The 23,239-nt window shown below is 42.6% G+C and overlaps 1 long non-coding RNA gene across 1 annotated transcript in view; it reads right to left on the bottom strand.

The window, feature by feature from the left end:
* The window catches only part of LOC138162318 (uncharacterized), a 27,963-nt gene continuing 4,724 nt past the window's right edge, over positions 1-23,239 (bottom strand). Inside the window, exon 2 of the long non-coding RNA XR_011168594.1 lies at positions 1-465. This is a non-coding gene — a long non-coding RNA (uncharacterized lncRNA). The remainder of the gene's footprint in view (positions 466-23,239) is intronic.

The raw sequence follows: 23,239 nt of genomic DNA, 5'->3' as shown, positions 1-23,239 counted from the left end.
TATTTGGCCAAGGCCAAGGCAAAAATTTATTTTGCTTCGCTTTGCATGTTTGTTGCAAGGATTTCATTTTTGTTTGGTTTTATTCTGTTGCTGCTGTTGCTGCTGCTATTTTTTAATGGGGAAGGAAGAAGGTGGGAGAGAAAATAGATGCCTATTAATTTAAAATAAAAGAAAAAGGGAAAAAAAGGAGTATGTGTTGGGAGACCTTAGGAAAATGAGGACTCCTGGCATTTGCTGGACAAATAATCACCACGGTACAACTGTTATTTTGTGCTTGAATATCAAGACCCCATACGTGGGGTCAAAATATTGGCTTTAAAGCTCAGTTCAGCTACTTCCATTCTGTGATTTTGAGCAAGTCACTTGACGTCTGTGGGGGTGATGGACTCCACAGACCCTACACTTGGAGCTGGAAGGGACTTCATGAGCCTTCTAGTTCAAACCTCAATTTACAGATGAGGAAACCTGAAAGAAACCAAGAAAACGGGAAGTTTTAATGATTTGCCCAAGGATGCGGAGGTAGAATTCATCCAGGTTAGGTGTTCCAATTCCAGAACCAACTCTACACTGTACTATGCTGCTCTGGAAGGTCCTATCTATGATCCATATAGCATAAAAATAGTATTGAGTCACTTCTTGAAAGAATCCTTAGGATCTAACTGAGAAAATTCAAAAAGTAGTAGAAAGAGTTCTGGATTGGGAGCCCATAAGATCTGGGTTTCTATCCATCCCACTTCTGACACCAGCTAGGTGACTAGTCAGTCAACCTCTCTGACCTTTAATGTCTTCATGAGTAAATGGAGTTACTAGTGCATTCATCAGCTGTCTTTTGGGGTGATTGGAAAGAGGTCATGTCTGTAAAGTATTTCACAAACCTTTATATGTTATTAAAGTGCAGCTATTATTTTCAGAAACTGTTCGGTGAGGTTTTCGTGATGAGATCTAACCAGGTTCAGAGAACTGAAAGATTTGAAAGTTGGAAGGGATCTCATCTCATTGAGTCCAACCCACACTTGAAAAGGAAACCTACAGGCCTATAGATCAAGACCTCTTTCCTTTTCCATTGGGTGTCTACCTATCCCTTTAATTATATAGTCCTCACAACTTGATGGATTACTGTACATAGTGCCCTTAATAAAGAAAAATAACTTGGGGTTGACTAAAGAGCCAAGAAACCCTCCTTCCCTTTCCAGTGGGCCCTCACCTCCTCTGAAGAGTCCTTTTGACTTACACTACTGACCACAGTGGTACCCCCAGGAAGGGGAAATAACTCAGTTTGCTAAAGATCCGAGTGACCCTTCCTTTCTGAGGGGCCAGCTATCTCCTCCCCCAAATCTGCATGGTCTCTGTGACTGTGAGTAAGATGCTGGATGGGCCTGCCCACATAAGGAAAACTGAGCTTTCCTTCTCTACACTGACATTGTTCTTCCTTGACCCTTGATAAACTCCTCTGCTTGCTTCTCCCTCTTAGTTCCTTCTTCATTAACCTCTGCTCTATTTTTGATGGGGTACAGGCTCCAGGAAACCCCTTGAACTCTGATTGAATCTTCCCACTTGGTGAGTCATTTGCCTTTCATTATCACTAGGCCCAAATCTCTGCTACTCTTAACCTAGCCTAAACCTCCATTGTTTGTTTAGCTACTTCCCACCTTTGATCCTATTAAAATACCTATATCCAAATCTGTTACCCTTAAACTAGCCTAGCCCTCCATTGTCTGTTATCTCCAGGTAGCCTCCACCCTTAATCCCATTACTGGAGTCTGACCTCAGTAGTCAAGAACCTCCTTAGACTCCTCTTCAAGACCACCTCTAGATGCCTCCTACAGTTTTTCTGTGTATAAGCTCCATCCTGCCTCAGTGAAGGGGCTGAGATTCAGTCTAGTGAAGGCTCACTCTGTCAGGTTGTTGTGGCCTGCTTGTCAACACAAGCCTTACAAATATTGGGCTCTTTAAGAGTCTACCCATTATGGCAAATCTTTAATAATTTTTTTTTTTACTTTGGCTGAGAGAAGGCTTGAGTTGAGTTCATTCAGCAGGACCTGGTGTGTTGGTATTTTGGGGTCTCATGCACCCCTAAACCCCAAACCTCAACAGATCAGGAAACACTGCTAATCTCAAATTCTCCAATCAAGACTGAAAGGTATGTAAACCTCCCCCTCTCCCTATCACCTTCTTGCTCTCCAAGTACATTGGAGGTGCTTTTTTGGGGCCTGACCTCTCAGGTCTCATTAGGTCAGACATCTAGGAGGCTGTGGTTATGTGGTTATATGGTTATGTGGTTATATGGGAGGCCATGGACCCAGGTACAACTTCTGAAGCATGGAGGGCAAGGACAGATGCCCCACACAAAATTGTAAACCCGATTCTTTCAATTCTCTTGGTACTAGGGAATTGGGAAAACTTCAGGTACCTCTTTGTGATTGGTTTTTTTTTTTGTCTTGTTTTGTTTTGTTTGTTTTTTGAGGCTTACAGATTTTCCTTTATAGAAGAAGGAAATTTCAGCCCCTATGCCTATAATGGGTCAATTTTTTTCAATTCCCAGAAGTTTGCCTTTGGGTTGTCTTTGGGAAAAATTTATTTTCTAAAGAACTTAAAAAAAAAAGTTGGTGCTCCTTTGCAACACTGTTTGGCCTCAGTATCACCTAGAGGACCATGCAGTGTGGCTGTTTTGGGGAACTTTAAAGCATAATACTCTCTTGCAGTTAGAATTATACTGTTGGATGGCTAGGTGGCATAGTGAATAGATCTTGGGCCCTGGAGTCAGGAAGACCTGAGTTCAAATTTGACCTCAGGCACTAACACAAAACTAGCCATGTGACCTTGGACAAGTCACTTAGCCCCAATTACCCTACCTTCCCCTCCCCCCCCAAAAAAGAATCATACTGTCTAGGGAAAATGGATTGAAGTTTCCTACATGGCCTTCATAAAGTTTCATAATGGTCTTTGTCAAGCTCTCTCAGAGCCCCATTCTCAGGAAAGATTATAAGATGTTTGTAGCTAGAGCTATTCCAAAAAGAAGAATGGGAGCCAATTAGACAACCCCTTCTTATGGCCCCCAGGACTTCCGGCCCCAGCCCATCCCCCCTTGGCAACTCCTACTCAGGTCCCAGCCACGGGTCTTACCCAAACAGTTCACCCAGCCCCTCATGTTGTTCCCCAACCATTTTTCCTTGGTTTCCTTTCCCTTTTCCTCTAGCCCACCACCCCTCGCTTCCTGCCTCCTTTACCATCCACATCTCCTACCCTGCATCTCCCAGCATGGCCCCTCCTCTGAGGTGACCCCTACTCAGGTCCCAGCCACTGAGGTGCCTCCCTCTGTTGCCCCTCCCCCTGGGACAACACCTACTCAGGCCTCAGGCCCTACCCCCACCATAGTCTCTGGGGTATCTCCCCCTCTGACCCCTTCTTCCCCTCAAATGCCAGCTGACTTTTTCCCTTGCCAGCAAAATCTCTGGCCTTGCAATCTAATCCAGTTCAGCCAGCACCCTCCTGCCCCTTCTTCACAAGAAGTGGGACTTCCCATCTCCCTCCTCAAGCCCCCATCCCCACAGTGCCTTCAGGATTTTTTCCCCTGAGGGAAGCACCTGACTCTCCCAGTGGGACAATTAGAGTGCCTATTTGGTTCTCCATTTCGGATCTCACTCAAGTTAAAGAGAAACTGGGGTGATGCTCCAAAGACCCCATTAAGTTTACTGAGGGTTTTAGGCACCTATCCCTACAATGTGAGCTTTCTTGGGGGCAATTTGCATATCCTCTTCTTCACCTGCTGTTCCACTGAGGAGAAGAGGAGAATCTGGGAACAGACCCCAAAATTTGAGACCCCCCAGGAACAACACTGCTGACCCAGGATTATCAAAAGAGTGAGGATAAGGGAAGGAGACCATACGGTACTCTGACTGTTAGAAGGTCTAAGAACTGCATTTCAAAGCAAATAAATTGTCAGAAAATTAGGGAAATTACTCAGAGAGAAAATGAAAACCCTGCCCTTTTCCAAGGCTGACTGGTAGAAGCTATTGAGAAATAGAGGTCCTTAGATCCTGACTCTACAGAAGGGGCAGCAATCCTTAACATGTATTTCATTCATCAGTCTGCCCCAGATGTTAGGAGGAAAATGCAGAAATTAGCAATGGGACCCCAAAGACCTCAGGCCCAATTACCAGAGACAGTCTTTGGAGTCTTTAACAAGAGACCTAAGAACAAGCCAAAGACAGAGAACGTGCCAAGCTCTTGGCTGGCCCCTCCAAGGCACCTCCTTTGAAGAAGCCCAGCCAGCTGAGCAGGGGGGAAACTTTCTTTGATGTCACAAGGAGGGTCACTGGTCCAAGGAGAGCCCCTCTGATGGGTTTTAGGCTCTGGGAACCCCCTTGAATCTTCCTACTTGATGAGGCATTTTTCTGAGGCCATGAGCCTTTCATTATCCTAGGCCCAAATCTCAGCTACTCTTAACCTAGCCTACCTCCATTGTCCAGCTACTTCCCAACCTTGATCCTATCAAAATATCTATACCCAAGTCTGTTACCCTTCAACTAGCCTAGGCCTCCATTGTCTGTCATCTCCAGGCAACAGTTCAGCTATTTCCCACCCTTAATCCCATTCCTGGAGTCTGACCTCAGTCCTGTCATGAACCTCTTTAGACTTCTCCTCAAGACCTTCTCCAAACCCCTCTTCTACACCACCCCTAGATCCTTCCCACAGTCTTTCTGTATATAAGATCTATCTTGCCTCCATATATGTTCTTACACTCAATCTAGCACAGACTTATTCCATGTTAGATTGTTGTGACCTTTTTGTCAATACAAGCATCACAAATACTTAGGCTCCTTAAGAGTCTATCCATTATGGTGAGTTTTTAATAAACTTTATTTTACCTTGGCTGAGAGAAGGCTTGAGTCACATTCATTCAAGTAGGACCTGGTATGTTGGTATTTTGGGTTCTTAAGCACCCCTAAGCCCCCAAACCTCAACACCTCCAGAGTGCCTCCCCCAGAGGGAACCCCAGGAGCCAACTCCAATGAGACCCTGCCCATGTGACCAGGAGGGATATTAGAGGAATAGAATTTGAAAAGTATTTGAGTTGCCCACCCTGCTCTACAGTCTTCTCAAGACTCAGAATGACTGGGATCCTGGGGCTTGGCAATGCTCACATTTTCTCTCTCATGTTGAGGTCTGGGCAAAAATCAAGGCTAAAGTTAAGGTTACTCACTTTCTTATGGCTAAGTTTTCTGTTTTAATCAATTACTCTAGCTCTACCCTCCCCTCAGACCATCAGGTCAGGAGCATTGAAGGGAAAACTAAGGGTTGTCTCTAGACATACCCCATCCCCTACCTACTTGAGAATCTATTGCTTGAATGCTCCTTCCTTCCCGTCCCCTTGTTGGGAAGGGACCTGATGTGAAATTGGGGAGTCAGTTTTCTCTAGTTAAACCTCCCAGATCTCCCCATGTTCCCTCAGTCGTGTGGGAGATAGTTAAGTCAATTTTTTAGAATGAAGGAATTCCTGGGAGAGCTACTTCTGCCACTCTAGGCTTTGTTTGACTCCTAGATCCAGATGTGTTCTCCCATCCTCATCTATATCCAATTAAGCCTAAGGCCTAGGAGGGACTGAAACCATTAATTGCTACTCAAGGCCCTGACTCACTCCCTCTAGAGTGGGGCCCCAACCAGGCTAAAGCTTTTGAGACTTTGAAAACTAAATGACTACAACTCCAGCATTAGCTCTACCTACTCTAGAGAGACCTTTCACTCTGTATGTTGATGAAAAGAGAGGACCGGCTCTTGGAGTCCTAATTAATCCACTCTTTAGGACTTGGCCCCCTGCTGGTTGTCTGTTTTTCTAAGCAATTAGACTCCATGGCTGCTACTGCTTTCCATGTTCTACACGCCCATGGAGCAATTCAGAAAAGAAGAGGACATCTGAAAGCAAACAACCCCCCTACCAGACATGCCCTTTCACGTTTTGGCCTTGCCGTAGTCATCCTTAATTCCCTCCAGGGAAATTGTTCTTTCTCTATACTTTTTTGATGCCTGTTTGGTCCTCCGGAAGTGCCCACCAGAAATTATACACTAGAGGCCCCTTAAACCTGCTACAGGGGACCCCTACTGGGTTCCTTGGAAACCACCTAATAGGCTCCAAGAGTAAAGAAATGTTTCACCTGTGTTGCTAAAAACATGCCAGATTCCCACAGATTCAGGTCTGTTTCACTTCAGTAGAAATAATACTAAGGCTTTGTTTCAATAAGAATAATACTGAGAATATTTTGCTTTGATAAGAATAATACTGAGAAAGCTCTACTTCAACGGAAACAATGCTAACCCCTTAGAAACATATTCTGTTGCCAGCAATCACATTGTCTATAAAATTATGTCTAACAGAAAGCTCGAGGCTGTCTTTCGGTCTAAAAGGCAGTCCCGGCCAGTTAATAAACACTCCTATCAAATTATAATTGGCCTAGCTGTCCTGTTATGTCTTGGGTGTCCATTACAATGGGAGGTTCCACCGAGATAGCCTTTGGCTCCATTTTGACAGCTGGACCAGGCTCCCTGGAGGGTCAGGAGAGCAGTCTGACCTAGGGGAGGCCACCGAGTGAAATTCCTTGGCCCCAGGCTCACATTGCTTCCCTGAGCAGACCGGAACCTGAGTCCTATCCAAATTCTTTCAATTCGATCCAAGAGTGTTCTGTTCTGTTCGGTGAGTACTCAGTCTGTGAAAGTGCCTAGGGGATGATCACCAAGAACTCTTTCACTCGGCCCCAGGTAAAGGTAGGAGGCTAGCTGGACCCAGCAGTATGGCCCCTACAGGCCTCCAAGGTCAGGACGATGAAGTGTCAGTTTCTGGTTTTTTTTTTCTCTTTTCCCTCTCTTCTGAATTTTGTGTTTGCTGTTAAAGTGTTGCTGTATCTTAAACTGTCTATTTGTTTGTGGATTGTTGCTAGATGTCACTGTCTGTGTGTTGTGTTGTTTTGTGTATATCCTGTCTCTGAGATACTGGCAGGTAGAAAAGAGGAAATCTCCCTTTTGCCCTGCTGCGTTTTTTTTTTTTTTTGTATAATCTGTCTGTATGTGTAAAGAAATTTTTAAATTTTAATTTAAAAATTAAAAAAGGCTACTCTGTAAGCCAAATACAACCAAGCAGCCAAAAGAATGCTGTACCTGAGCTAGAAAGATTGATAATCTCTTAAAGAAAGGCTGCTGGCAGAAAAACCACTTCTCCTTCTACTCCTTGAACTCCAGCCAAAGTTCTTGAAGTAGAAAAACAAATGGACAGAAAGAGAATGGGAAATTTCTCCCCAAAAATCTGTCTAAGGGAAAAGAGGTCACTTCAATGATCAAAGAGAAGTTGTTTTTCAAGCTGCACTTTGAAATAGGACTAACACTTAACCCTTTCCTGGGTCACAGAAAGAGAACTGTGCAAAATCATTGGGAATATAGATCCAGGTAATTGAATTTATTCTGATTACTAATTGGCAGTACAAAAACTGAAGTTTAAGGTCACCAGCTTGGTTGTTCAATTGTTTGTATTTCAAAGTTCAAAATTAAGACCATGATTATTACTGGTAAACAGTTGTATTATCTGTGTTGTATGAGAAACAGTTTCTTTTAAAGTCTTGAAGTAGATCTGAAATTTTAAAGCAATGAACACCTAAGAAAAGTTTATTTGAGCAAAAGGTCAAAAAGAGAAATCCGCTAAGATTCTCTTCCCTGTGGTCCCAGTTCTTCTGAGCTAGGGCTACGGAGCCCTCCCGTTATCCAGCTCTGACGGAGCTGAGGAGGCAGTAAGAGGTCTGAACCATTAAGATTTTTTTTCTCCCTGTTGTCCAGGCTATAACTGAGCTGGGGCTGCAGTGAAGTAATTTGAGTAAACTTCCTCCAAAAAGAAAAAGGGAGGAAGGTACAGTAGCTACATCAGAGCTACATGGGCTTGTCATCTGCCTACGTGAAAGGTTAAATCCCTGGAATAGAATATTTTTTTTTCTTTTCTCTGAATGACATGGGAACAGTTAGACAAGGGAAAAGAAGCTTGTGGAACAAAGGTACAAATACAAGTTAATAATTATCCCATATACTAAGCCTGGGATACATCTGAGCTACTAAAGTGTGTGTAACATCTGAGCTATTCAGCCTAAATAGTTTAGCAAAAGGGTACTTGATCTAACTCCCATCAGCAAGTTTTAGATCCCCAGGGACCCTGAAGTCCACCTCTCTAAGAAAGCAGAGCCTGAAGTTTCTACTTCAAGTTCCCCAAACCCTCTCCTCAATGCTCCAGGCAAATTGACTACCCCATAACCAAGGTCTGCTACAGCTAAGCATTCATAGAGGTTTATTTGATAGAATATAAGCTGATAATGTGCTTTGAGTGTTATGAGTTGGAAAAATGGAGGGTTTCCCCCTGAAATATAGAGTTCACTCTGTACCATGAAGCCCCAACTTCAGTACCATCTAAGAGATCTCTCCCTTGCTGCAAATAATCACTTTGCTCATTCCAGTTCCAAGGAATTAAAGAAGGTTGCTAAGGACCTAGATCATACTGACCAGAAACCCTGTCCGATCCAAAGATCCAAGGACTTTACTGACAATTATACATCTCAAGCAACTGAGGGAATTGAGAGGATTAGATTAGTCTGTTCTTAACTGGCCCTTTACTGATTAATCAGTTATTGTTTCCATGTTTCTTTGATTGAATAGACACTTGAAGGAAATGGAACACCAAATTTTCTGATTTTAGGCTATTGCATTTGTTCACTTTCCCTTTCCCAACTTGGAAAGCTCCAAATCCTTCCTCCAATTAGAAATCAGATTGCCTAATTTTGTAGCCTGGTTAAATTTTTTGTTGTTGTTTTGGAAGGGCAATTGGGGTTAAGTGACTTGCCCAGGGTCACATGGCCAGTTTTTGTGTTAAATGTCTGAGGCCAGATTTGAATTCAGGTTGTCCTGACTCCAGGGCTGGTGCTCTATTCACTGTGCCACCTAGCTGCCCCAGCCTGGTTAATTTTTTCTTTTAATTAATTGGTCTTATTTGATGGTTTTTTTAATGCATCAAAGTGTGTCTCCCCCTGTATCTGGGGAGCAAAATTGAGGAAGGCCTGGAAAAGATTTGTTATGTAATTGGTGTGCATTGCTTAATAAAGCAATATGCTTGGAAGCTTAAAAAAAAACTTGTCAGTGAGAAACAGTGTGTTCTGAACCCTGCACTGACTGGTTGTGTGACCTAGAATAAATCATTTAACCCTGAGCCTCAATTCATCTATAAAGTGGGGAGATGAGAAAAAGAGAGGAGAAAATGAGGTCAGAAGTCAACCAGCCTTTTCACTTGGTAAGATCAATCAATCTTATATGTAATTTGAAAAGGCAATTAATGTAATGTCATCTTCATAGTTTATATTATTGTTGTATTTCTACACTGTATATTGTAAAACCTGAGTGAGGAGAAAATTGTGTAAGACCAGTAGTGTTACTTTAAATATGTATATCTGCTATTCAGAAAAACTTGTAAAACTGTTAACTAAGCTATTTTGGGCTAATGTTTTAATGTTAAAACCTAAAATTGTTTATTGATTATTGTATAAAAATTTGTTTGACTAGCTCTGCCCATTCAGAGCAGTCTCTCCTGCTTACAACTCATATAAATTTTCCTTATGTTGTAAAACTGTTAAATCCTCTAGAAATTATTTCCAGGCAAGGTCATTCAGCCTGAGAAAGGAAGTTTTAAATAAACCTAACTTGCTAAGAAGTTGCAAAGATCAAAAAGGATTTTTATAAATTGGTTTTTATATTTTAGAAGGAAAAGGAATTCCTTACATTACATTATAAGATCTGATACATTTTTATTGTTTATCACAGCCCCATGAGAATAGAAATAATTATAACTGGCTCTAAGCTGTGATTGGTGAGGCTTGTTGTTTAAGGTAAAAAGCACTTGGGACCATAACTAAATTTTATTTTGAGTCTGAATTTGGGTATAGTTGTCTGCATTAAATCGGCATCTGAGAGGAAATGCCACTAGCTACTCAGAGGAATGTGATCCTGTGCTGTCAACAGGTGGAAGTCTACATTTGGTAATGGCTGAAGGGACAATCTTAGCCTCTGTCTGGGATGGGATCCCTCCTGGCTCAGTTTACCCATGAGGTTCCTTTGAAAAGGAATGTTTCCCACCTATTCCCGAGTCTAGCTATGAGATGGAACAGATGCAGCATGAGATGGAATATCTGTAACAGTACATGAATTTACACAGAGCCAAGGACATTTTCTCCTGGCATATTTGGAATGTCACATGTCCCTGCCTTTTTCCTTCTGTAACAGGTTTCTATGCTCAGAACAAATCATCAGTAAAGATGTGAGCCTTTTTTTTTTAATGTTAGCTTATTGGAAAATCAAGTATTTTTTTCATCTAGAATTAGAATATGTATAGAAAGTTTATGCAAACTGCTTAAGATCATTTAAAAGTTTTCAATTAACTTCCTTCACAAAGGTTTAGTGATCATTGAAACTGTTTTGAAGAAGGAAAATACCTTTAGAAGGAATTTTTAAAATCTCTAGTGTGATTCTAAGAGACTCTGATGTAACAAACTGTAAAGCAGAAAAGAACTTGCTGTTTTAATCTGAATTTGTAGTTATTCTATCATCTAAGCAAGTGTTAATATTTGTAACTGAATACATATGTGTAAAATTCGCTTCTCTTTTTGAGATTCTGTTCAGCACCCCACCTCCTATTGTATTTCGGGTGTTGAATGCTGTTATGTATGACTGTTAATGATTTACTTCTCAAGTCCCTCCAGGCTCCTTGAGACATCCAAAACTCAGTTCGGGCAATGTACCAGGCCCCTCCTCGTTCGCCACCCTAAGATCCTGCACACTCAGTGAATATCGGAGATTGAGTGCCCACCCGAAAACTACCCGGAGACTCCTCACTTGAGCCCCTTTGGACTGGCCCATACCAGGTTATATTGACTACCCCATCTGCTGTTAAAGTGACAGGAAGGAAAGCCTGGATTCACCACTCCCACGTCAGTGACGACTCCTCCCAGGTCTCCAGACCTGTGAGAGGCAGAACCCACCAGTGACTTACAACTGAAAATCAAGAGCCTGTTGTGATGTTCCTGCTTCTAGCACTCTCGCCTTTCGGTGGTCCTAACCCCTACACTCCCACTTTGGACTCTTGGACTCTTATTAGGACAATTGATGGGACTCTAATTTCAAAAATGTGACTCATGGCCAGCCCACCCTTTTCTTTGATCTCTGCACCCTGCTTAGCCCCAGATTTATGTTGTTTCCCTACACAGGCATGTATTTTGTGGGGACCGATGGTGCTGCTTGTGGAGCAGAAAAGCAGCCTTTGGTCAGCCCAGTCAGTATGTCTGCCCTGAGGATGGGTCTCCTGATTGTGGGGGGACCAGGAAATATCACTCTGTCAATTGGGATTGTGTCACCATTGCTGAGTGGGTCTCCGGTGGCAATCATGACTACCACATTTCATTTCATTGTAATACCCTAAATCACGTAACCTGGTTGTCATCAGGGTTTTAAATTGGACTAAATAAACTTGGAAAAAGGGGAGGACCTGGGGAATTAGATTTTATGTTGTAGGAAGGGACCCTGGAGCCTTGTTCAGTATTCAGTGCACTCCGGTGCCAAGGGATCTTACTCCCACCAGTCCCCTTGAATGGGACTCAGAGAGGCAGGGACAGCTCTATGCCCCTTGCCAGCAGGAAGCACTTTCAGAAGCTGAGACCTTTGCCCTTTACCCCAAAGGTAAACAAATGGGTCCCATTTGTTTGAGGGGTAAATGATGGGGTACAGGCTCTGGGAAACCCCTTGAATTCTGATCGAATCTTCCTACTTGATGAGGCATTTGTCTGAGATCACAAGTCTTTGTGTTGCCATTCATGAGCAACTTTGCAAAAGAATGCTACTGTGAACAGCTTCTAAGATTATGATTACACAGTATAGTGAACACTCTATTCCATAACAAATCAAAGCAAAACATTCACAGAAAATCAAGGTACAGCATTCACAATATTACAACTTATCACAGAAAATCACAACACAGTATTCACAACAGCTTATCATTAAAATGACCACATAGTTTTCACCAAAGTGGTCACAATATTTAGAACAAAGAACAATCATCTCAAAGTACAATAGTCAAAGTCTTCCACTCATGGGACAAAGTCTTAAGTTAACTCAGTCAAAATTCAGTCAGTCACCTATTCAGCAATCAATTACTAAGTATCATTAATCACTAAGACACAGACCCTCCACCCCTAGGTCACTAGTAAAACTACAATTTCATCGTTACTCAGTACCCACGGAGAGGTCTTTTCATCTTGACTTGGGGCCTGTTCTCAGATTCCCTGGATCCCCTTCCATGGTCCCAGCTTCTACCTGGATTCACCAGACTGTCACCTGGGTTCAATGGAAGACAGCTCCCAGTTCCTTGTCCAGCTCTCTGGGCAGGTCCTGCTCCACACTGAAGTTCACAGGGTCCAGCCCATCTCAAATCCTTCACAATTTCTGCTCCCGGGAATTCAAGTCATAAACAGACACAGTCTCAGCATCCCAGTCATTATTCCTAAGTCTTCTCCTGGGCTCCTCTGTCACCTGGGCTCCAGGCTCCTGCTCAGAAGAAGCTCCACCACCACAAGTTCTCAGGAAATTCTGGCTCAGTTCTCCATTCTCTCTTCTGTAGCTGTTCTGCCACCAGATGCTGGTCCCAAGAAATCCTGCCCATGCCTCTCTGGGGCTTTTCCTTATATATACAGTATTAGCTACTTACTGTTTCAGCCAACCCCTTCCTGTTATGTCAGGAATAGGGGTTCATACCTTCTGTTTCCCCAACAGAGGCTTGATCACTTACTAAGTGCTAAGTACCTGTTACCTTTTTTTTTTTTTGCCAACACAAAGGGATCTTCAAATCAAATTAAAATAACATTAAAGTCTTTCTTTGTGGGTCCGCCAAAAATTTTTTTACTTTTTTTTTTTTTTGAGGTTTTTAAAGTTCTGTTACTCTTGACCTAGCCTAGCCCTCTATTGTCCAGCTACTTCCCACCCTTGATCCTATCAAAATATCTATACCCAAATCTGTGACCCTTAAAACTAGCCTAGCCCTCCATGTCTGTCATCTGGTAGCCTTCAGCTATTTCTCACCCTTAATCCCATTCATAGAGTCTGACCTCAGTAGTCAAGACCTTCCCCAAACCCCTCCTCTAGATTACCCCTACATCCCTCCTACAGTCTTTCTGTATATAAGGTCCATCTTGTCTCCATGAAGGGACTGAGATTTAGTCTAGCACAGATTCAGCCTGTGTCAGATTGCTCTGGCCCACTTGGCAACACAAGTGTTACAAATACTTAGGCTCCTTAAAAGTCTACTCATGGCGAATCTTTAATAAACTTTGTTTTACTTTGACTAAGAGAAGGCTTGAGTTGAATTCATTTGAGCAGGACCTGGTGTTCTGGCATTTTGGGGTCTCAAGCACTCCTAAGCCTCTAAATATCAACATAACTTATTATCAGGAACTGTTAAGTGATGTTTTGGTGATGAGAGCTAACCAAGTTCAGAGAAGTGAAAAAGTTGAGAGTTAGGAGGAAGCTCATCTCATTGAGTCCAGCCCACAATTGAAAAGGAAACCTACAAGCCTATAGATTAATTTCTTTTTCCATTGGGTATCTACCTATCCCTTTAATTATGTAGTCCTCACAACTTAATGAATGACTGTACATAGTGCCCTTAGTAAGGAAATAGAATTTAGGGTTCACTAAAGACCAAGAAGCTCTCCTTTCCTTTTCAGTGGTCCCTTGACTCCTCTTTTTTTACTTTTGACTTACAGTACTGACTGTGTGGTATCCGCAAGAAGGGGAAATAGCTCAGTATTTGCTAATGAGTCCAGTGACCCTTTCTCTCTGAAGGACCAGGTATTTCCCTTCCCCAAATCTGAGTGGTCTCTGTGAATTTGGGTACTCTGCTGAATGGGCCTGCCCACATAAGGAAAATGGAGCTTTCCTCTGCTACACTGAGTGCTTGACCCTTGCTACATTCCTCTGCTGGCTGCTCCCTGGTACTTCCTTTCTCATCCTCTCCTCTCTTTGGTTTCTTGTTTCATTGCTTTGCGGCTGGCCTCTTTCTTGACAGTGATCCAACACTCAGCTACTGGTTTTGCCAGTTTCTTCTCTGCTCCAGCTCCCAGAGGTGTTACCCTTTGCCAATCCCTGTCAGCATTCACTCAGCGGCTACTTCCTGACCCCATCCCTGATGGGTGCCTCAGCTCTCTTCAACACCCTGCTACTGCTTATCAGGGGCTCCACCTTCAAGGTGCACAGCCCTTAAGCAGTGCTTTCCAGCACCTCCTCTGTTAAACAGAGCTAATCGAGTTCCCCTCACATTGTCCCAGGATATGGCCCTAGTTCTTGAGAATTACAACCCTTTCAGAATGAAACAGTAAATGCCAGGATGCCTCAAGGTGTAAAGCTTCTTAACTTTCTCTGTCTCAGGAGTACAACATCTGTACGTTCTTTTCGACTCTCTTAATCAGGTCCCACAACCCCATTCTCCTCAAAAAAGGCTTCCCCAGGAGCCCAAAGATTTGGTTTTTCCCTCTTGATTGAGTTACTGTTGTGGTTTTGGGGTGCTAGGAGCCCCAAAATGCAAGGGCTCAGGGTGTGCATACACCTCAAAAGAATTCAACCGCTCAAGTCTTCCTTCAGTACAAGTAGCAAGTTTATCGTACCACTAATAGGAGGGGGCCAGACTCCTACTGAGTCTGCACTATTTGTGATGCCAATACAAGTGGGCCAGACTTTAAGAACGAGCAATTTAATTGGGGCAAGATTGATATATTATAAAGATTTCAGGAAGATCTGGATGGGATTAAGGGGTGGTGAGTAGCCTGGGTTGGGTCAGGGGCAAACAATGGAAGGAATTAAGGGGCTAGAAAGTGAAAGGGCACTTTAAAAGGATTACTGACAAAGACTGCTGGGTTCCTGAAATTTGTGGGAAAGTTCAGGGTCTTGTCCTGTTAGGGATCCAGTGGGCATCCCATACCCCATCCCTAATCATCAAATGATCCTATTTATCTCTTTCTTTCCCCAGCACCTGAGCACTTATACTTCATAGCAAGTCATAACCTCTGCCTGAAACTTTGGGAGCCTATAAAGGTACTGGAAAGTGACAACCTTTTACTGACTTATAAGAATCAATGAATATGAAGAATACAGAAATACGGAAAGATTTATATGAATTGATGCAAAGTGAAGTGAGCAGAACCAGGAAAGTAATACACACAACGACTACAACAATATAAATAGAAAGAACAAAAATCAAAACTGATTACTGGGGAATGATAATAAACAAGCTTGGCCCCAGAGAAGAAGTATAAGCATATATTCCTCTTTTGTGGAGGTGTGTGACCATGAGTGCTGAAAACTACTTATAATGTTAGACTTGTGTAACATATCGACTACCTTTGCTTAACTGTATCTTTTCCTTTTCAGTCACTAATCAATCAACAAATATTTATTTAGCACATACTGTACTGCACAGCTGAACTATGCTAAGCAATAACTTCAGGGTGGGGAAGAGGGAGAAAAGGAAGGGGATGAAAAAACAAGATATCTCACTTTTCAGTTGACTTTCCCATATTCCTCTGTAGCTACTCTAAAAATATCCAAATGTAGCTGGAATTTCATGAAATTTCTTCCAACAATGCACATTGAAGCCCATCCCTGCCAGTCCTGGGGGCAGGGAGGGCTCCTTGAAGGCAGGTACTTTGCCTCTCCTTGTAACTCCAGAGCTTAGCACAATTTTGGGGACATAGTAAATCCCTGTATTTACTTTCTATTCCTTGAATTTCCTTTTTAGATATTTTGTGCGTATTTATATGTATTTGAGTGGTTTTCACGGGTGGAATGTAAGCTCCTTGAAGGTAGGGATTGTTTCTCTCTTTGTCTCCCCTCCCAGTGCCCAGTACCTAACCTAGGTTCTGGCTAATAGGAGGGAATTTAAACAAAGGTCTGTTGATTCTTTGCTTACTCCACCAATCCTTGGCAGAAGCCATCAACCCTCCATGTCTTAAGTCCCAACAAATGTACCATTAACGCTTTGTGGATTTGCTTCGATTTCTCTCATTATCCTGTCCCTAGAGATGGATACATTGATTGACCAAATAAATTATTCTAGTCACTATACCCATAATATTCTAGTGCCTTCCTTCTCTTGTTTACTCAATTATTCCACATATAGCTCTTTTGTGCCTAGCTCTTTGCTGTTGTCTCCCCCATTAAATTGGCGGCTCCTTGAGGGCAAGGAATGTCTTTCCCTTCATTTTGCAGCCTCAGCTCTTAGCACAGTGCCTGGCAGATAGTAGGTGCTTTATAAATGTTTATTGACTGATTGACAACTCCCTTTCACCCCTTCTGAACAGCCCTCAGTGATTCAGGGTTCTGGGGTTATAGGATCATAAATCTGGTGCTGACAGATACTTCACAGGCCAATTTTCCCAGCCTCCCTCATTCTACAGACAAAGAAACTGATGTCCAGATCCACTAGCTGCAGATTGTAAATTCTGTAACCTTGTATGTTGGTTATATACTCATGGGTCTTCTTCTATGACGTGGTCTTAATGGATCATTTTTCCCAGGTTATTTATTTTTCTCTTTATTTTGGAAAAGTTCTGAGGATACTTGATTCCCCCAAGGCTGTAATATCCCAGTAAATGTGCAAATTGGCTCCACAAGATGGGGAAAGATGACCTTCTGTCCCAGTCAATAACTGTGATGGGTCCTTTGTAAGAAACACATTCTAATATCCTACCACTGCCAAGAGACTGGCTCCTGAGGTGCTCTAAAAGGAACAATAGTAAATGTCCAGACTTGGAGTATACCCCTTTCCAGAGAGAGTCAACATTTGCCTGGAGCATGTTGGTGACAAGCCCTAGACCAGATGGTGGTCAGAAAGGCTGGCACCTTGGAGTTTTTGCATACATATCTCATGCCTTCCCAAGGGATCAACCCAAACAGGGACATTTATTTGGGTGCCTGGTAGACTATTTGCAGGGAGGTAAATGGAGCATCACCCATTGTGATAAAAATCAGAGGGATATTCACCGAAGAAAGTCCCTTTCTGAGACTATCTATCCATCCTGACTCTGGACAACAGGAGATTGTGCATCTTTTTTTGTGTCATGGACCCCTTTGTGGATCTGAAGAAGCCTATGGAGCCTTTTCCAGAATAACACTTTTAAATGCTTAAAATAAAACATATAAAGATTACAGAGGAAACTAATTCTATGAAAATGCAGTTATCACAGTATTAAAACAACCAAAGAAACAGACTTCAGGTTAAGAACTCCTACTAAACTGTTGTGTTGAGCCTTCAGTGTATCTGCTGATGTAACTGCTGTTCCCGTCTGAGCCAAGAGGTCCTGATTCAAGATGGACTACTTAAGTCTCTCCATCTGTAAGACAAGGAGTTTGGGCATGATGACTTCTAAAGTGCCTTACACCTGTAGCTCCATGAGCTTATCCTTCCAGAAAGTGAATAGCATGAGAACCTGTAAGAACCCTCCCAAGACATATCACCTGCGTGTCCTCACATAGCTGGTCCCACAGGACCATAGATTTTGAGCTGTCAAAAAAAAAGTCATCTGGTCCAACCCCTGAAGTTTGGTGAGGGACTGAAGTCCCTGTTCATTTCTCTGATGGTGCCCAACAACCATGAGTGATACAAGATGGGTAACTTCCAAATGACCAGCTGTTTGCCACTAATGAAAACTCCCCGTGTGACCCAGAGGAAGTCTCTGAGCCTAAGATTACTCCAGAGAACAAGACAGCATCTCAGATCTCATGCAGTTCTTAGTCTGCTGCTATCCACCCACAATCAGAGTCAGTCATGAAAGACACGTCCATACACCCAACAGCAGAGCACCTAGATCAAGGTCTGAGCTTCAGTTGGGACATTTCCCTGCCTAGATCGAGGTCTGAGCTTCGGTTGGGACATTTCCCTGCCTAGATCAAGGTCTGAGCTTCGGTTGGGACATTTCCCTGCCTCATTACTCTTAAAGTCATACATTGCTTGGGGTACAGCCCTCCTTTCAATTGTAACTACTGAGAAAATTGGAAAGCAGTTTGACAAAAATCAGGTTTAGATCAGCACTTTATACCATATGTCACAACAAATTTAAAATGAATATGAAATGTGAAAATTGATATAAAAATATTAAAAGAATGAGAGTCTGGAGGTGAAACTAGTTTTTTAAAAATTGGCCATGATCTCTTCCCCTCCTCCCTCCTTTTTAAAAAATAAATGGATCAAAACTAAGTAATTCAAGTCCTGCTTTCAAAAATAATTTTTTACTATTCTTTAGCAAAAACAATAAAACCCAAATTTTTTAACCACTAAAAAAAAAGAGAGAATGAGCTCAGGTACCCTTTTAAGCTACAATTAGAGAGAGAATTTCTAGCCAAACAAGGGATAAAGGAGATCACAATAGAAAAAAATGGACAATTTGAATACATGAAATTGAAAAGGCTACAGATAAGTAAAAATCAATGTAGTTAGTATAAAAAGGAAAAAAAACTATTGAGGAATATTTTTACATTAAATATTGATGATAAGGGTCTGATACCAGGGATGGGGAACCTGTGATCTCAAGACTACATGTGGCCCTCTAGGCGCCCTCAAGTACAGCCCTTTGACTGAATCCAAACTTCACAGAATATGTTTAGGATTTGTTCTATAAAACTGGGACTCAGGGGCAGCTAGGTGTCTTGGGAAATAGAGTACCAGCCCTGGAGTCAGGAGGACCTGAGTTCAAATTCAGCCTCAGACACTTAACACTTACTAGCCTTGTGACCTTGGACAAGTCACTTAACCCCAATTGCCCTGCTCTCCCTCCCACCCCTTAAAAACAAAATAAAGGGGGTGGCCAGGTAGCACATCGAGTAAGAGCACCGGCTCCAGTGTCAGGATGACCTGGATCAAATCTGGGCTCAGATACTTTACTCCACACCCAGAAATAACTGGCCGTGTAACCTTGAGCAAGTTACTTAACCCCGATTGCTTTCAAAAAACAAAACAAAACAACAACAACAAAAAAAACACAAAACAAAGCAAAAAAACTTGGACTCCGTCAAAATGTTTCACCCATGGACCTAGAAAGCCACATGTGGCCTTGAGGCTGCCAGTTTCCCACCCCTGCTCTGATACTAAAGATACAAAAATATACACATTTATAAGAAATAAAGTCATTCCCTAGTGGATAACTGGTCAAAAAGGATATGAATAAACAGTTTTCAAAAGAACTGCAAACTATTAAGAACCCTGTGAATAATTATTCCAAATCACTAATAATAAAAAGTAATACAAATCAAAACAACTTTTCTAGCAACCTATTTTTTGTGAAACAAAGTAGTTGCCTGTCATTTGGGGAATGGCCAGACAAACTGCGGTGCATGAACAAAATAGACTATGACTGCTTTGTAAGAAACAAGCAAAGGAAGAATTCAGAGAAACATGGGATAACTTACATGAACTTATGCAGAGGTAAACAAAACCAGGAAGACAAGCAGCACAATGACCACCACAAGAGGAGCCTGAGCACTGCTGTTAGGATGGGCCCAGAGAAGATCTGAGAAAATGTGACACCTTCTTTTCACTGCAGAGGCAGAGATCTGTCTATGAAGAATGTCATTGGCTATCAGAAAAGGTCCCCCTTTTTAAAATCTTTGTTACAAGAGATGGCTTTCTTGGAAGGGATATATTTTGAAACAAGGGTGATATAAAACCAAAAGGCATAGATAAGAATAAGAATAATTTGCTTAATGAAAATAATTTTCTACCCCACAAACATCCTCTGGGTAATGCCAATCTCCTGCCTTTGTGCCAGAACAATGTCTTGCCCCCTAGTCTCCTTTGGCAGGAGAACCAGGGAAGCGCATTGCAGGGCCCACAGCGGCAAGTCCAGTTTCTGTGAGACAAGCAAGCAGGCTACCTAATTCAGAATGTCTCTGTCCTGCCCTCCATCAAGATGCAGGCTTGCCCAGGAGGTCCAGGAAATAATGTCGCTCACCAATGTTACCCAGGCAAAATTATCATTCTCATTGCTATACTTGTTCCTTAAGGTTTGCAAAGCACTTTACAGAGCTCTTATTTGACCCTACAAAGATAGATAGAATTATCCCTCTTTTGTAAATGAGGAGACTGAGGCAGACAGAGATTAAGTAATTTGGCTAGGGTCACACAGTAAGTCTGAGTCAGGATTTGAACCCAGGGCTTCCTGGCTCCCAGTCCAGTGCTCTACTCACTATGGCACCCAGCTTCCTTAAGATGCTCGAAGAGCGACAGAGGGGACCCAGTCTTCTGTATAGACTATTTCTCTGAGCAGCTAGTCTACCTGGTTGGAAAATTTGCCACGGGGTGGCAAGTAACAAATCAAGAAGGCTTTTTTCAGTCCAGAAGTTGGCCTGAATTCCCTCTGCTTTCACCTAAGCACTTTCTCAAGAAAGGGTTACATTAATACCCCTTCTAGGTCTGTATCCCAAAGAGATCATACAAATGAAAAAAGGATCCACATGTACAAAAATATTTATAGCAGCTCTTTTTGTGGTGGCCAAGAACTAGAAACTGAGGGGATGCCCATCACCTGGGGAATGGCTGAACAAGTTGTGGTATATGAATGTAATGGAATATTATTCTAACATAAGAAATGATAAACAGGCGGATTTCAGAAAAACCCAGAAAGACATATGAACTGATGCTCAGTGAAGTGAGCAGAACCAGGAGAACTTATATACAGTAACAGCTACATTGTGGGATGACTGACTTTGATAGACTTGACTCTTCTCAGCAAGGTTCTAAGACAACTCCAGAAGGTTCATGATAGAAAATGCCATCCACATCTAGAGAAAGAATTATGGAGTCTGAATGCAGATTGAAGCGTACTATTTGCTCTCTCTCTCTTTTGTTTCTTCTTTCTCGTGGTTCATTCTATTGGTTATAATTCTTCTATACAACACGAGTAATGTGAAAATATGTTTAAAATGAATGTATATGTAGAGCCTATATCAGATTGCATGCCGTCTGGCACAAGGAGAGGAGGGAGGGGGAGAAAATCTAAAACTCAAAAGCTTGTGGAACTAAATATTGTAAACTAAAAATAAATAAACAAATTAAAAAGAAAGAAAAAGAAGGGTGGCATTGTACCTCTTCTTTTGTCCAGGCTATTGACCTAAAACAAATGACCCAATCATGCCCATCACATGGAAATATTCCTCCAGTAATAATGCTTGGTAATCACAAAGGTTACCATAACTGCAATAGCTGACATTCACAGTGTGCTAGGATTTCAAAGTTCTTTGCATAGATGTAGAAGGGTAAGACTGACCAACAAGGGCCCAGTCCTTGAAGACAGTAAAGATAATCTCTGCCTGTGTCCAATCTAATCCCATGGAAATCTTGGCATGGAAATCAAGGCTACATCTTCTCCTCTGATTTTTACAACAGACTTTTAAGTGAGTATTTTCATACCTGAGGAAATTTAAGCTCAAAGTCTAACTTATCCATGGTCAGTAATTAGTGGCAGAGAGAGGATTTGAACCCAGGGTTCTCCTGGCTCCAAGTCTAGTGTTCTTTAAGCTTTGGATTCTCATAGGGTCTGCCACATGTCAAATTGGTCCTTCATGTTAAAGGGATCTATAAGGTTTCTTGTTTCCACCAGCCAGGGTAAAGACAGTTATGGAGAAGGCCCCAGTTTTTGTAAAAATAGCATCCTCTTTCACCCAGGAAAGGGGCTTGTTTCATTTTGGTCCACAGGCCACCCGTGCCAGCTTAGGAAGGGGTGGCCTGACTGGGCATGCCAGCTGGAAAGGGCTGGTGCTTTGGGTCTGAAACTCACAGTAAGGCTCTGGTGTACTATTTACAGAAGGGCCACCCAAGGCCAGTCCACTACCACTACCATTTGTAGACTGGTTCTGATGAGGTACAGGCTCTGGGAACCCCCTTGAACTCTGATTGAATCTTCCCTTTTGATGACGCATTTGCATGAGGCCACAAACCTTTCATTACAGCTAGGCCCAAATCTCTCACTCTTACTAGCCTGGCCTTCCATTATCCAGCTAGGCCCCACCCTTGATCCTCTACTGTTACACCCTTGAACTGGTTTAGCCCACCATTGTCTGTCCTCTCCAGGTAGCCTCCAGCAGCTTCACTCTTTTTTTTTCTTTTTGGATGGAGGAGGGCAGGGCAATTGTGGTTAAGTGACTTGCCTAAGGTCACGAGGCTAGTAAGTGTTAAATGTCTGAGGCGGATTTGAACTCTAGATCCTCCTGACTCCAGGGCTGGTGCTCTGTTCACTGTGCCACCTAGCCGCCCCAACTTCACTCATTACTGGAGTCTGATCTCATCTGACTCCTCCTGAAGACCCTCCCTAAACTCATCCTCTAGACCACCCCTAGATTCCTCCCCATCTTGCCTCCATGTGTGTGAGAGCACTATAGAATTTTCCAATACAAGCTTTACAGATACTGAGGCTCCTTAAGAGTCTACCCAATATGGCAAACTTTTAATAAGCTTTATTTTCCTTTGGCTGAGAGACTTGAGTTGAATTCATTCAGCAGGACCTGGCGTGTTGGTATTTTGGGGTCTCATGCACCCCTAACCCTATACCTCTTCATTTTATGGTGACCCTCTTCATTTTCAGACCAACAAGCAAGAGAAGGGATGGGTAAAGACTTGGTGGTGACCAGTTTTGGTGGTTCAGCACATTCCTATTGGGCAACTAAGTGGAACCATAGTGCAATACAGCACCAGGCCTGGAGCCCGGAGTACTCATTTTCCTGAATTAAAATCTGACCTCAGATACTAACTAGCTGTGTGACCCTGGGCCAGTCACTTAACCCTGTTTGCCTCAGCTCCTCATCTATACAATGAGCTGGAGAAGGCAATGGCAAACCACTCCAGGATCTTTGCCAAGAAAACCCCAAACGGGGCCATGAAGAGCTGGACACGACTGAAACAAACGAACAACATGTTGTTATGGAAGTTTCCAAACCAGGACACTTTGTTGAGGTAAGACAATCCTATCTCTTTGATGGTATTGGTCAAGACAGAGCCCTGTGTTATCTGACCCACATTCTGGAAGACAATGTTACTCTCTTTTATCTGTAAGTTCCTTTCAAAGTGACTAAAAAAATGACAAATGTTATCAGGGCTCTGGGAATACAGGAACACTCATCTCTGGTGGCTCTGTGAACT

Source organism: Petaurus breviceps, unplaced genomic scaffold (genome assembly GCF_028583685.1).
Source record: "Petaurus breviceps papuanus isolate PSGF00001 unplaced genomic scaffold, PetGlider_PUasm1.0 186, whole genome shotgun sequence".
Classification (NCBI taxonomy): domain Eukaryota; kingdom Metazoa; phylum Chordata; class Mammalia; order Diprotodontia; family Petauridae; genus Petaurus; species Petaurus breviceps.
Note: the sequence above shows the minus strand (reverse complement) of the source record. Positions and strands in the feature narration are given on the sequence as shown.